The 13,835-nt window shown below is 39.1% G+C and overlaps 1 long non-coding RNA gene across 2 annotated transcripts; it reads left to right on the forward strand.

Annotated features, from left to right (window-relative positions):
* The first annotated feature begins 12,552 nt into the window (after positions 1–12,552).
* LOC147638806 (uncharacterized) lies at positions 12,553–13,835 on the forward strand. Of its 2 annotated transcripts, XR_015263325.1 has the most exons (3): positions 12,561–12,886; positions 13,091–13,270; positions 13,352–13,835. It is a non-coding gene; the product is annotated as an uncharacterized LOC147638806 (long non-coding RNA). The 2 variants fall into 2 exon arrangements; XR_015263324.1 differs by having other exon boundaries at positions 12,553–12,886; positions 13,091–13,835.

Raw genomic sequence — 13,835 nt, forward strand, 5'->3', positions numbered from 1 at the left:
GATTCCATATCGTAAAGGATTAAACTCCAGTGTGAACTACAACATGCAATTAGAAGTATCAGAAGTAACATAAAAAATATATAGTAAATATAGGTCACAATACTAAGACTATAAATGAGATTGCATGTCACTTACTCTTCATTGTATGCCATTAGGATTATTTGAGCTACATCAAAATTTACTGAACTAAACCACGAACATACATCAACCAATGAAGTATGTTGTGCAGTAAGAACCAAGGAAAGAAGGGAATCTACAATATATACATAATTTTGAACATTGAATGGGAGATTTGATATAACCAAGTTGCACAAGATTACATTATATTAGTTACTTTGGACAAGCAACCCACTTTACAATCACGATGATGAAAAGGACGTAGCAAACCTTAGAACTATTATGATAATTCTATCGTTGACCTCCCTTAAAACATTGGATAAAACATCACGATGATGAAAAGGACGTAGCAAACCTTAGAACTATTATGATAATTCTATTGTTGACCTCCCTTAAAACATTGGATAAAACATCAATCTCCTCCGCATCGAAAGGGAAAAATTGCGCGGTGCCTCGCACCAGAAGTCTAACGTGAAATAAGGGGAAAAATAACTTAAATATGCATTTCCCAAATAGCCGATTTCTTTAACCGCAATTCTTGGAGCTCCTGCATCCTAGCTTGGTCCAATCCTTTGTTCGTTGAGCCTTGTGTCACGTGAATGACTAGCCTCTTTCACTTCTGTGATGTTAACTTTCTTTGTTCTCTTGTCATCACTAAAAGTAGAGCGGGCTCCAGCGTACGGTCATATCTGAACCTGAGCAAAAGAAGCGAGTTCATGTCTTTCGGCATCACAGTGATTCTGTGTGCATGCGCGGCAAGGACATACCTATCCTAAAAAAACTCAACAAGCCAGTCTTCCGCAGCCTCTTGCAAACATCCTAGGGCAGAGGCCTGCCAACGCATATTAATGCCAAAATTCTCGCATATAGACCGGACTACACGCTGGAATGGCAATTTTGAAACCGCACAATGCATATGTTTCTCCACCTTCCTTAGTTCAAGAAGGACGGATCTATGTTGGTCGTATCTGCGTCTCCTCATTGAGCGTAGTGCAGACATTTTCTTTCCCGAACTAGCTTCTCTACCTAATTGAGGATCATTTGTAGATGAGAGCCTTGCAGTCTTCTTAAAATAGTCAAAATGTTACATGATAAGATTCTCAATAAATACATAGGACAATAATACAAAAACTACTGAAAAAGTTAACTTGGATAACGAATTAGCTTCAAATCACTACAACCACGCGATATGGGTACTTTAGACAAAATCTACATCAACTGCTCGCATTGTATTGATTTCTCAAAGAGACCCTTTCATTTGACAAAATAATACAAGAACAATACACCTAACAACACCTATGACAATAAAATAGGTCCAAATCACTACATCGCGAGAGGCATATCAGACCTAATTGTCATACCCTCAATGCGCTGTAGTGATTTCTTGAACAAAGCATTTCAGTTCACAAAGTAGGTCATGGAAATAAGTAATAGATAACATACACGACACAAAACAATGTATAGGACAAGAAAGTATGTCCAAAACACTATAACGCGATATGGCTACATCAGAAAAAATCATAATTCATTCTTCGCGTCGTGGTGACTTGTCAGACATTGCCTTTTGTTTGAGCAAATATCTAATGAATATAGGTAAAACATGATATATATGATTGAATATAACATTTAAGACCAAGAGTGATTGCTTGATAACTTACCAAAGAATTACGCAGGGAAAATGTTGAAGTGATGGACGCTTGCTTGATAAATCGCAGAGATGGCATAGATGAGGCACGGCGGAGGAATACACGTAGCTGAAGGAGGCAGAACGAAACGGTGGTAAAAGACAAGGACACTTGACATTTACCGAGGACAAGTACCACATTTACCAAGGACAAGCATGACACACGTGTGAAAGAGCATGTCCACACGTGCCAAGTAGGATGTGGGGCCGTACTCATGATGATTATGATGATCAATCAATTTTTGACACGTGTCATCATATGTGCGTAGAGCACGTGGTGTGCCATCATGCATGTCTGCCACGTGTACAGACCGTTAGTTTCGGTGGATAAGGGTGACCAACATTCATTATTCGTTGCTTCTTGCTCTCGTCGTGCAATTTTTCTCACAGTCATCACCTTCACTCTGCTTCTTGTTGCTCTCCTACAGTCAACTTCGTTGGTTGCTTCTTGCTCTCCTAGTGAATTTTGCGGTATGTTTTCGAATATTTCCGTGTTTCAATTTGGTCGAAGTTGTATAATTGTTTTATAAATATTTCATCAAAGATTACTGCTTTTAGATTTTTAAGAATTTAATTATTTCTCCTAAATATTTCATCAAATCACTACAACGCGAAGAGGGATCTCGGGGAGAACTAACATACCCATATCACGTTGTAGTGATTTTGCCCACAATGGTAATTTTCTTCCATGTATTTCTTGAAAGCACTACAACGCGAGAAGAGGTCTTGGTGCGAACTCTCTCAAGCATATCGCGTTATAGTGATTTGTCCTACTGTCGTTCTTTTTTTACTTTTTCAAAGATTTCATCGTTTAGATTTTTAATAAATTAATTTTTTCCTTACAAATAATTGATCAAATTACTACAACGCAAAGAGGGGAGTCGGTGAGAACTCTCCCACCCATATCACGTTATAGTGGTTTGTCCTACTGTCGTTCTTGTAGTGATTTTTCTTACAATCATCATTGCCTTTGAAATATTGCATTAAATCACTATAACGTGAAGAGTCCTTGGGAATTCTCCCACACGTATCGTGTTGAAGTGATTTTGGCACATTTTTCCTTGCAATTTCATTTTCTCACTAATATTTCATCAAATTACTACAACACGACTAGAGATGTCGGTGAGATTTCTCCAACGGCTTATCGCGTTATATTGATCTTGGCTAATCCTTTATTATCTTTAAAAAAACTTTCATCGTCTTGACATATTTTCTAGCTTGTAGATGGAACCTTTCGGGGGATTGAGGTTGAGTCTGATGCTGACCTTCAAGAAACCCCAGATGAAAAGTTGTTCGACTTCCTGTATAAAGTTTGACAGCATCATCGCCATCCTGAAATCTCATGCATGTTTAATTTCAATTTCTCCATCAAAGACATGATCGTTTCTGCTCGTTCGTATCTTGAGGAGAAAGAGAAGCAATTTCAGTAGACCACTTTGAGTGGTATAGTCATGTTTGACGACGTCCAGTACGTGCACGTGAATGATATCGTGCCTTCAACAACCCTGAGACAAAAGTTAAACATGGATGTTTTAAAGGTGCCAGATGATAAGAAGAAGACACACAGTAAGTGCCCCATTCACAATCGCAAGCGTCGTCTCGTTGCTTACCACTATGGATTTATCTGCTACCTGCATGTGCTGCTTGAGGATGAAGAAGTTGCAAATGAAAAAATTGAGGAGAAGCCAGAGGAACCTCCAAGAGTAGAAGATGAAGTGCAAGAGATTGCAGAGGAGATAAACTTGGCTCTGCAGAGAGGGTCTTAAGTGAGCAGTTGGATATTGATGCGCTCAGAAGAGGACACCTTAGTGGTTATTTACAGGTGACGAGCATCCCTCTATGATGCAGACAAAGTCATGCTTTTGGAGAAGCAGTTAGCTTTGCGAATCTTTGGGCAGGGCCCTGGAGTCTATGCACTAAGGAGTAAATATTACTTAGCCTATACTGCTTATGGATTGGCGTGTGGGATTAAGGATCCCAATATGCTAAGTGATTATGGCAAAAGGGAGCTTCTAAGATTCACAAAACCGAGGGTTCCCATTTCTCTGCATGTTTAATACTTGCATTAGATCTCCTCCATATATCTTGTTTTCTTTCTTTATTCACAAGTTTTACTGCTTGATTAATTTGGGATGCTTTGAACTGCTGCTTCTTTTTGGCTTTGTGTACAAGCTTCCTATATGTCCACTGATGTAATTCCTCTAAACTGTTAGCTTTTTCTGCTCCTCCACCATGTCTTGTATGATTGAAATACCCGGAGCGTGCTTGATAATGTGTTTTCTCCATTCCCTGGGTTGACCATATTGATAAACACCATACTTCTTTGCAAACCAAGGGGTATGATGATATATAATATGCTTCAAGAGAATAAAAGAATGATGATATATAATATGCTTCAAGGGGTATGATGATATATAATATGCTTCAAGAGAATAAAAGAATACATTAGTTAGTATATTTTTTTAATATACAGTATAAAAACTAGTTCAATGCATAATCAATCTAATACCATATAGTGGGTGATGTGTTGATCCGTCCATGCATCAATCATTGATCTCTTGAACTCATCTAGCACTGTTTGAAATATCTCATGGTCCTCGTTCGTCCACACTTTCTTGTCACAGAGCTTAAACATAGTGTCGAGATTTCCACACCTTGGCTTTCCGTGTTCTTGCTTGACCATTGTCTGCATGGTCTACTACTGCATTGTGAACGCACTTCCATCTGTTGTATTTTACGATCTGCACTGATCGTCTTCTTCTACGACCTTCTGGTGTTGGTTCAAATAGAAACCTTCTTGCTTTAACACCCCCAATGGAAGGTTTCTTAGGTACATTCTTCCCATCCTTAGACCTTTTTTCATCTTGTTCAATTTTTGCATGTCCACCATGCAAACCAATGTCTGATAGAACTTTCTCTAGTGCTTTGATGGATGTAACCTTTGTTGTATTGGGCTGTAGAGTCCATGCAAAACATATATATAAAAACAAGAGTTTTTCAATGATTCTGCAAAGAGCATGCATTGTATAAATGTGGACACTTGACAATGGAATATCGAGAATTGGCTTGAAGTTTGGGTCTTTCAAGTGCCTATTCGCAAGTGCCTATTCGGTGCCTTCTTCCAATACCTCTTATCAAACACCTTTGTACTGCACATGCAATATAAGCAGGGACTTTTTGAATTGGCACCCTTTGACACATTGTGCATACATTTCAAAGTTTTAAGATCACCCGCCATATGCCACTCTACCTTATATTGTCCCATGCCTTCCACATCCAAGATTTTACCGCCGCTGATGATCTCCGGTATCGATGTCTTATAAAAGACCCAATGCAGAACATCAAAATTCTTTGATTCTACCTGCAATACATAAGAAACATAGGAATGCAACACCCATTAGTGTTTTTTATATGTAATTCTTTTTTCACAAACATATCCGAGTGTAATAAATTTTACCTCAAACGATCCCAACGACAATATATTATTTTTCGATTGAACACTAAACCATCTAGGATCATCTTTTAGAATAGATGTATCAAGTGCCCTGTTCATCAGTGTGATGGTAACCCTTTCTCACTTTCTCTCCTTCATAATTTGGCACTTATCAAGCTTTAGCACAAATTTGAGGACACATCACATTCTCCAGGAGTAACTTCAAACAACTGAACAGCATATGATTGTAAGGCCTCCAAGTCGTAGAAAATATTATTGTATCTATTGTAGACCACATCTCGTGTTGGTGCAGCATAGGTGTCTTCAATATGAAATGGGGTTCCTAGTGCTTGCAGTGCCTCTTCGTTTACTTGTTTACACATTTTTTTATCAAAGAAGGATTTGGCAATAATGATCCTTTCATACTAGAATCCTTCATCTTTTCCTGCAAAGTCTTATAAATGGCTGAGTACCCTCTGTGTGATATACCAGCCTCATCAAGTATTGCCTGGATGTCCTATGGATTGAGTTGATTATCTTTGAAAAAGTCATCTATTTGCTTTTTTGAGACCTTCTTATATTTCTTCTCATTCATTAGTGCTTCTGCATACTGGCGATCTAAAAGAAGACTTAAATGTGTGCTAGAAGGTTCTGTCGTTGGTTCTTTATCAGGGTCCAATAATGATCTGATATCATATTGAAATGCAGAAATTGATATACATGAACATATGCAATAATGATTGCTATTCATAAAATATCACAATAGAAACAATAAATCGGTTAATAGAAAGGATCTTACTTGATTGCATGTATTCTCTTCTTGATGCCACCACCTCCTAGCTTCATTTGCTCAATATCCCTTAGTTTTTTTTGTCGTTTACGGAGACCTAATGAGTTTTGCTTATGTCTTAATTCAGACATTTATTTTTCAAGCCCTGAAATGGTTTCCTTATTGCTTAATAACTTCTGCACACAATGCTCCATGGTTTTCTTCAAATGAATGTTCTCCTTCTCAAACAAATCTCTTTCTAATTTAAGAACATTGCTTGTTGCTTCTAAATGATGTGTATATCCTAGGAGCCCATTATAGCCATCTCCAACAAAGTTAAGCAGAGATGTCGTATTCCTAAATGGGGGTGTGGAGTTCGTAAAAGGGTCTTTTGGATAACCTCCCATCAATCCATAAATCTATGTTTTTCTTCCCTTGCACTCAACATTTCTTTAGAATCAGTACACAAAGTATTAGGTTTATTTCTCTTACTTAGAGGTTCATATTCATGTTCAAGTTCGATGTGGAGGTTGTTGTAAATGTCTCTTTTCTCTGTATTCCTCCTTGCTCTTGATCCCGTTGCCATCCTCTTGATTCTCTCTATGTTCTTCCTTGCTCTTGATTAGTAGAAAAATTTGAATGGAAAGAGAAAGGTGCCAAAATAGTAAAAAGAAGTAAAGAGTCCAACTAATTTGCAACAAGAAAAACCTTGATTTTAAAGATACCAATACCTGTAAACTTTGATATATGTAATAGCTTCGAAATTTCTTGTAGGGAGGGAAGTCGAAAACCTTCGAAATTTGAGGTGAAATTTCTTGCAGGGAGGGAACTCGAACTATTTTTGGATGATCCTTGGTTCAAATTTCAAGAAATATTCTATTTCGGCTTGTACGTAGAGATTTTGAGATATAAGCCATTAAACTTGGAGAATTGACCAATTCATTGTTCACATAGTACATGAACAGATTGAAGACTTCGAGAACTGGCAATATTCTATCATTTTTATGTATATTTAAGAATAGAAATATATCTTCTATATCTTAAGAAAATGCCAAGAGAAAATACGCCAAAATCAATTTCACCTTATTTTTTAGGCTTTTTGGATTCTCTCTCTCTAAGCTTAGTTGGCACTTCTTAGAGGGCCCAAAGTTGAGTCCAAAATTCCCCTAATGTTGGCTGTCACACAGAGACAGTATGCATTGGACATGTTGTCCAAGTATGGGATGGCTGATTGTAAGCCAATCTCGGTGCAATTAGATCAAAATGGCAAGCTGTGGATGCAAGTTATGTGTTGGAAGATCCCACTATGTACATGAAGATTGTGGGAAGTCTGATCTATGTCACGATTAGTAGGCCAGGTTTGAGCTACACTGTTGGCTTAGAGAGCCAGTTTATGCAGGTTTCGCGCAAACCACATCTTGACAGTGTGCGATGCACACTTCGATACTTCATTGTTTTATGCAGCAGGTGTACCATTAAAGCTATATGGGTACACAGACGCAGATTGGGCAGGTAGCATTTCAGATAGGAGATCTACCATTGGATTTATGTTTTCATTGGGGAGTGCTGCTGTGACATGGAGCAGCAAGAAGCATCCCATAGTTGCCTTGTCGAGTACAGAGGCAGAGAGTACAAAGGAACTGCAGTGGCAGAGTACAGAGGATCTATAGTGGCAGCATGTGAGGTAGCTTGGTTACACAAGCTGATTTGGGGTTGCATGTGGAGAGAAAGGTTGTCATATATTGTGACAATCTTAGCAGTATATAGTTGGCTATAGGAACCCATTTTTCCATGCGTGGACGAAACACATTGAGGTGCATTACCACTTCATCAGGGAGAGAGTCTTGGTAGGCGACATCGACTTCACCTACGTCAGCACACAGGATCAGGTTGCTGACATCTTCATCACGAAGGCCTTGGGAGCTTAAAAGCTTCGCAAATTTTGAGATATGCTCGGAGTTCATGAGTTGGAGTTGAGCTTGAGGGGGAGTGTTGAGATGTCAAGCTCAACATGAGCTGACACTCACGAGGTGCCTGAATGACCATTCGACATTTATATCACTAGCGGGTTTTGTAGCTGGCACCGACATATCTTTGCCAGAGATTCTACAACTAGACTACACCAACTAGTCCACATCTACCCACTCCTCTTAGTGTGTTCACATTATGGACCGCTTGTATATACTCTATTATGTGTGTTAGTCACTTTATCTTCTTGGTAGACCTCTTTGGTTGTGTGAAGAAGAAGAAGAATTTTCAGCCTCTCACCTTGTGTGCTCTCTTCTAGGGTTTGTGTGAGTGTGTGTGTGCTTGCAAGAGCTTAAGCTCTCTTCTCCCCCTGTATCTTTTCAAATGTTTGCAAAGATGTGACATGTGCAATCTTTGTTTGCTTCTGGATTACTTTTATATATAGTGCCATTATTTTATTCCTTGCTTGGCTCAAGCTACTGAACACACACACACACATAGAGAGAGAGAGAGAGAGAGAGAGAGAGAGAGAGAGAGAGAGAGAGAGAGAGAGAGAGAGAGTTATATTTGATATCAGGGGTATATATACTTAGGATGGATGTGGCAAGGAGATTGTTTTTGTTTGTTTATGGTGATGGACAAGATATTAAAGGTAAATTTTTTAGACGGTTGCTATAATATAGGTATTATTGTTTTCCAGAACTTGTTTAATATTCATGGGGCTGAATTGTAGACCCTCCATTTTGGGAAGGGCAAGCAACAACATCTCTAATTATTGAGTTATTAGAGAGCACCGGTGTTTTTATGGTATATATAGAAACTTCCTTTTTATGTAGCTTTTGCGTTTTATTTGATAAATTTATATTGTTATTGATACATTCTTTTTGCAATAGGAATATCTTTATTTTTTAGAACCCAGATTATTGTTAGGTTTGTATGGTCGAGACACTTACAACAAGAGCTTGTGACTCCTTGGTATTTACAATCTAAGATTGCAGATTAACTTCATGTAGGTGTAATGTTTGTGGACTATGAAAAGCCTGATAAGTTAGATTTTTGGTGCATAGGCACTAGACAATACAGAATTTTTCGATTTGCCGTCGTTCGCCTCAAATATTGATCCACCAAATGAATTTTTTAAGGTTTTATCCTTATCCTTCTTTTTTCCCACTAGAATTATATCTTCAATAGCTAATGTTTTTATCTTGAATATATTTTGCTAGATGAAGGCAAGGAGTATAGGCTTCCAAGGAGAGATAATCTAGTTGTCCAAAGATTGCTTTAAAGCCTTGTTCAGGTGTGTTAAGATTGTCAACATTTTATTGGGTTGGAATGCTAGATGTATAGTTATATGCCAAGTTTGGTGCTTTAGGAGCTTCTATATAGATATATATGGCAAGCATGATGTGTTTATATATAAGGTTGGCAAGTTAAGGACCATGAAGTCCATCATGGGTTTCAAATATAAGGCTTATCTCTACTCACCCTCCTAGGACAGTCATTTTTTTAAAATATATGGAATTGGTTGGAATTAGGAAGTGCAACACAACATACACACCCATGTGTACCACCGCTTGTGCAATTGGGGGCTTAAACCCATGCCCTTGGGAATCTTGGGCAACAATCTCTCTCCATTGTACTAATTGGAGGTCGACAAGGACGAGCCATCTATTTTATACACGCAATATTACTCTTGCCCGTCAGTGAGAATGATTCATGAGAAGTTATTAAAAACATCATGGAGGAATCACCTATGTTTCCAACGAGGAAAATTTTCTAGTCTAGTTTTGGGAAGAAGCTACTGGATTAGTCTCTTGTCTTGGGCAGACATAGGCGAGGCCCTAAGTAGGATACCCTACCTTGAGTATTTATCCCTCTGTTGCTAATACTCTGATAAACCATAAGGGGTAGGGGTCTTACAATATGGATATGGCTATAGGCATAGGCATGCTATTGTCGTGGCTATGGCTATGGGCATACTATTGTTATGAGTATGGTAATGACTATATGCATGTGATTGCTATTAGGTATGGCTATGGGCATGTGTCTTTGGTTGCTTGGCCTATGCTTTAGTGCCTGTGCATCAACGCAGAAAATTGGATGATAAGGCTGTCAAATGCATTTTTGTTGGTTACAGTGCTGAAAGCAAGGGTTACAGATTGTATCATCCGCAGTCAAAGCGTATCTTGATTAGTCGAGATGTTGTTTTTGTGGAAGATGCTGTGCAGCCCTTGTTATCATGTACCAAAGAGGCAGGTGTGAGCTCACGGGATGTATTTGATACGCTGTTGCCTCTCTTTACAGGTGGGAATTCAAATGTAAGTCCTAATGAGGTAAATATTCAGCCTATGCAGATTTCAAACGACATCATAGATCAGCCTATTTCTGATGCAGATTTACAGGATATAATTCATGAGGATAGGGCTGAAAATGAGCAGGCTAGAGGTATGCCTAAATGGCTGGTGCAAACCTTGCGTGATAGTAAAATTGATGCACCTATGACTAGTCGTACTCGTTCAGGTTTTCAGCATGCCTCTTATGCATCAGATTGTTATGCTTTGGCTGTGTCTAGTATGTGTGAAGAGGAAGAACCTCTTTTATTTGATGAGGCACAAAATTCAAAAAATTGGTTGGCTGCAATGCAAAGTGAATATGATGCTATAATGAAGAATGATACATGGTCTTTGTGTGATTTGCCTATTGGTAAAAAGGCCATTGGATGTAAGTGGGTTTTTAAATTGAAACGAAAGCCAGATGGCAGTGTTGATCGCTATAAGGCTAGACTTGTTGCAAAGGGTTATGCTCAAGAAAAGGGCATTGATTTTGATGAGACCTTTGCTCCCACTTGTCGTATGACTACCATTCGTAGCATTTGTGCATTGGCAGCTCATAATGGTTGGAATGTACATCAGCTGGACATAAAGACTGCGTTCTTGAATGGAGATTTGTAACTCTTTTATGTACGGTTTAGGGTAACTTTAGCGTCATACATAGCCTTAGCATACAATATATCTTTAGCTCTATATCTTTTATGCACGATTTAGGATGCAGATTATGGATGAAATAAAAACTTTTAAGCCCTCCTTTGTTTTTGCTTTAATATTTTGCTCAGGTGAACACCTAAATTTTTTTGCCCTATATCTTTAGCTAAGGTGGAAAGTGTTTAAAAAATTTTAAGCTTTTACGAAGGGTTTAATATTTTTATTGACCTTCCCATGGTTATATACATTATGGGTATGGGTATGCTAAGGTTTTGGGTATGTTGAGAATATGATTTTGGGCATGCTATGGGGGGTATGGCCATGCCATGGGTATGCATGATGTGGTTTTGGACATAGGAAGGTGAAGGCTTCTATTTTAATTTTTTTTGGAGGAAGCAAGAAATATATATGGAAAGAAAACAAAGAGTTCTTACAAAAAGAAATATTTTATATTTCACTACAGAAGGTGAAAGCTGAAAGTATTAATATTTATATTAGCCTTTTCGTGGATATATACCTTATGGGTATGGTATGCTATGGTTTTGGGCATGTGGGCATGCTATGGGGTATGTGTATAGGTTTTGGCCATGCTATGGGTATGGGTATGCTATCGGTTTGGGCATGCTATAGCTATGGGTATGAATAGTCAAAACATTTACCTTATTTATTTGTTAAAACTTTGAAAGGCAAGCCTAGTGAAAATTTTCACCTTGTTAATCCTTAGTGTGAATTCTTAGGTTTCATACCTTAGGATTTGTAGGTTGCATGCTTTTTGCCATGTGGTAATGGAGCATCTTGAAAAATCTAAAATTTTTAATGAACTTTTAAATGTCCCTGCTCACTCTTTCTATCTATTTGGGTCTTATCATATTTGCTTTCTCTCTCCCTCCCTCTCTCTCTCTCTCTCTCTCTCCCCTTGGATGCTACCCTCTTTTGTCTCTTAGGCGTTACCCTCCTCTCTCTCTTTCTCTCTCTCTCTCTCTTGTGGATGGGCTATGCTCATAAACACTATCCTCTTCTCTCTCTCTCTCTCTCTCTCTATCTCTCTCTCTCTCTCTCTAGTGGATGGGCTATGCTCACAAATGTTGTTCTCTTCTCTCTTTCTCTCTCTCTCTCTTTCTTTGGGCACCAGTTCACACTACACCTCTTTTCTCTAGGATAGAGAGGAGACTATGTTAGAGATAGAGAGAGAGATACACACATACCTCTCCTTATCGTGGGCGTTGCTCTCTTAAGAGGCCCTCTTGAGTTTGTGTGATGCGGTAGAGTTGAGGAGGAAGATGGTGCAGAGAGAGAGAGAGAGAGAGAGAGAGAGAGAGAGAGAGAGAGAGAGAATTGACATGTGCACTCAAACGCTGATATGTGTGTGTGGGAGAATATGATTTGCCAAAATTTGAGAGGCTATGTAAGCTTCACCTTAGGCTTTAGCCATAATCGTGTCCGTGTTGGTGTATAAAGTGTGACGAGTCATTTGAAGGCCGGCCCCAACCTTCACCAAATTTTACTTTGACCTTATGGCCTTCTGTCTTTAGAGTCTCTAGAAGGTTTGGATTTCAGATGCACGTGTAAGCCCCTATAGGTCCGGAAAGGAAAGCGCTTTTACACGGAAACGCCCGCCCAAGACGGCACACCGACCTGGTTTCCAGCTCTGTAAATTCGTTTAGGGCAAGGGCTTCCCTTCTGGTCTGGATTCGATTTTACACGGTTGTTCTGTTTGGGTTTTGCATAACTCCGTCCGTGCCTAGGCTTTCAGATCGAGAGGTGTTTCTTGATATGCATATTCAAGGGTTCAAATGGCTGCTTCTGGAAGTGCAAAAGAGGCAAGGATCGGGAGCTTCTGGCGGCACATACTCAGAATACAGAGCGATGACGAAGATATTTTTCTCTGTTGAACTTGCCAGAGTTGGCTTTTGGGTCCCGTTCTCTCTTTGATGGCAAGTTACTTTTAGCATTAATCCTAGGCTCTCTCATTATCCTTGAAGTGCTTTTTTCTTTTGTTTTGGCATTTCTCACTAGTGCTTAGAGCTCTGATTGTAGCATGGCCATGCTGGTTTCTTACTCTCCTACAATACTGGTACACTTGTTTTTACTTTGATTGAAAACTCAAATGTTTAATTTCCAAGCCATTGCATTTGCAGCTATCGCACACATGGCTCTCGAACAGTGGCTACTGAGGATGACATCCAGTGGAAAAGATTGCATGCTCTGCCTGTCCCTACACAAACACATGAACTGCATGTGTTAAACTGTGTAGATGACTTGCATCTTGTTGATCATGTCAAGGGCTTTTCTTATGATAATTAGCATGTCTAATGCCAGTAAGTTAAACGGACCATAATGATTGGCTTGCTCGCCATGTTAATTCGGAAGGCCTTATAAAATCATGGCTACATGTGCAGGATGGTGGAATGCAGATGTTGGTCACTCTGATATCTGCATAACAGATTCTTGGCATTGTTGTTGCTTCTTGGATGGTCAACGTTTCTTTCTCATCAAATTCAGGAAAGCTGCACACTCGCCTGATTAAATTCAGCACACACATCCTATCCATTTGAAAGTCAGACCCTATCCATTTGAAGGTCAACCCAAGAGCAAAACACCTTCTTGGGGGTGGAGGTGCTGGCATCTCCAATGTAATTTGTTAGCCAATCTCTCCCTCTAATATATGAGGCAGAAGTAGAAAGTGTTGAAGGCTTCTATGAGGATTGTGCATAGGGAACAATTGCCCCTAGGCTTTTAATATCAAAACACCCTTAGCCCATTTTGTATTTTGTACAATTGTAAGGCTGAGACCAGGCAACAGGGGGGTCACTTTCTACACATAAATCTCAGCCCTACACATGTAAAAAAGATAAAACGGGCAGCTTGATATTTATCCAAAAA

This window comes from Cibotium barometz, chromosome 4 (assembly GCF_041138505.1).
Source record: "Cibotium barometz isolate CiBa-2024 chromosome 4, ASM4113850v1, whole genome shotgun sequence".
Taxonomy (NCBI): Eukaryota; Viridiplantae; Streptophyta; class Polypodiopsida; order Cyatheales; family Cibotiaceae; genus Cibotium; species Cibotium barometz.